This window comes from Helobdella robusta, assembly GCF_000326865.2.
Source record: "Helobdella robusta unplaced genomic scaffold HELROscaffold_1, whole genome shotgun sequence".
Lineage (NCBI taxonomy): Eukaryota > Metazoa > Annelida > Clitellata > Rhynchobdellida > Glossiphoniidae > Helobdella > Helobdella robusta.
Window position 1 is genome coordinate 10,747,874 of NW_008703570.1, and position 2,630 is coordinate 10,750,503.

Genomic DNA, 2,630 nt, shown 5'->3' on the forward strand with positions numbered 1-2,630 from the left:
ATAACTTTTATTTCAATTTTTACATCCAAACTAAAGCGTCATTGAAAAAAAAACTTTATTCATTCATTTATTTAACAAATTTTTATTTCTCAAATAATTTTTCTCAATTATATTTAAAAAAAACAAAAACCAAACAATGCATCTCCAGGCTTTTGCAATAAAACATCATTACAGACAACGTCATGACCTAGCCGTAACCAGATCAATCATCATCATCATCATCATCATCAAACATCATCATCATATTCGTCGTTATTATCATCATCTTCATCGTCATCATCATCGTCATCATCGTCATCATCATCCTCGTCATTAAAACCATCACCATTTTATCACCACAATCATTTCCCTAATTTTTCCATCTCCTTCAACATCTCCAGAAACATTCGTCACCATAGCGAAAATGATGAATTCAAGCCTAACCACATACAAAATATACACTACGAATCAGAATAAGTCGAAACTGTATGACGGCCGTTTAATGCTTATAAACACACTTAGTCATCATGTGATTTGTATGAAAGCTTGTTTACACGACATACTACACATAACATATACAGGATACCTAGTACGGTACGTCGTAGTGTGAATAGTAAATAGACACACACACACACACACACACACACACACACACACACACACACACACACACACACACACACACACACACACACACAGATACATACACACACCGATGCATTGTGTGGTGTGGGATGAATACATAGAAGGAATACATAATACACTACACATGTAGTACACGCACATGCGTCGTGTGGCGTGTATTAAAGTTCTGTGTGGCATTGATGACTACTTCATTAAATGAATGCTACTCTACGCTTCGGCGCTTTTGAAGCAGTGGTGCGTACGGCGCTCATCATTATCATCATCAACAAAATTTTATTTTGATTATTATGACTATATTATTATTATTATTATTATTATTGTTATTATTATTATTATTATTGTTGTTGTTGTTGTTATTCTGGATATTGATCTACATATAAATGGTGTAAACTTCAAAAACTCACGTAGGAAGATAACTTTAAAAAATGAAGTAAAAAGTGCATTGTGTTGTTTAATGCATGTATGTGTATGTACATATGTATGTATGTGTGGGTTTGTGTGCGTGTGTGTGTGCTAAGTGTGTTGTGATGTGTGTTGTTTGTATTGTGCGTGTGTGGTGTTGTAATCAGTTTCGTTGAGCTGTTATTTTGTGGTGTGTTTTGGGTTGTGTGTGTTTGTGTGCCGTGTTGGATCTCCTGTGCATTCCTGTGCGCCTGTCCATTCAGCAATAAGGTGTTCAATACTCTCTAATTAATTATCAATTCCACGTCTTTCTAATTTACACTACGGACAACACAACAACAACATAGACAACAACAGCAGCAACAACAACGAACCACAACAACAACAACAATATAAACATCAGCAACAATTTTTATAAAAATAAACAACCATCTGCATCAACACCAGTGTTTGAAACCTCATCAAAATACAACATCAACAACGTTTGAAAATAATAATAATAATAATAAACAAATAAATAAATAAACACAACAACAACAACAATTACACTAACAAAAGTCAGATATATAAAACTCAGTTTTTTTATTAATAAAAATGATTGAAAATAAAACAGTGCACGAACAAGTGCATAGATAAATCAATAAATAACGTAGTCAAAACTTCCATCACATTCATCCTCCTTCTCATCATCATCATTATTTTCATCATCATTCTCATCGTATTTTACTCATCTTATTTGCAATTTTTTTTCATCATCATCATCATCGTCCTAATCGTCGTCGTCTTCGTCTTCGTCGTCATCGCCATCATGGTCATGATCATCATCGTCGTCTTCATCACATCTTCTTCCTCCTCCTCTTGCTCTTCTTCCTTATCATCATTGTCATCATCGTCATCAGCTCCGCCATCATCATCGTCAACATCTTTTTTGTCGACTATTTATTTTTCTCGCTAATCATTAAAATATCTCAGTGTTCCTTTCTATCTAAGAAGTTTGCTTTGATATTTTTTCAAACTTTTCAAATTATTTTTATTCCTGTATTCTTTATCACAGCCAAAGTATTTTTATAAAATTATTTGTATTATATATATATATATATATATATAACTAATAATAATATTTAATTTAACTTCATTCATTTTTATTGACGAAAAATGAAATTATTGTTAATGTATTCACCGTAAAAAGTGTGTCCTCATAATGTTCAAACAGTTTTGTCTAATTTTAAAATTCAAAATGACAATGATGATGATGATGATGATGATGACGACGACGAGGATGACGACGACGACAAAGATAATACGAAAAAGACGATAATGACGTAGAAGGCATCAGATGATTTTTTTTATTTTTATGAGGCGCTATAAAAGGTCTAATGAAAAAAGTTAATTTCTAAATAACATGAAAAGTATGCCGATAAGGAATATAGAGAATAATAAAAAATAATATTATTAATGAGGAATGTAAAAATAATAACAATAGCAACAACACATCAGTAAGAATTTTTTTAATGGAAGATGAGTTAGATCAGAAGTTAAGAGTGTTGTTGACATGTTGTTGTTGTCGTTATTTATAGGTTGTTATTGATGTTGATGTTGTTGCC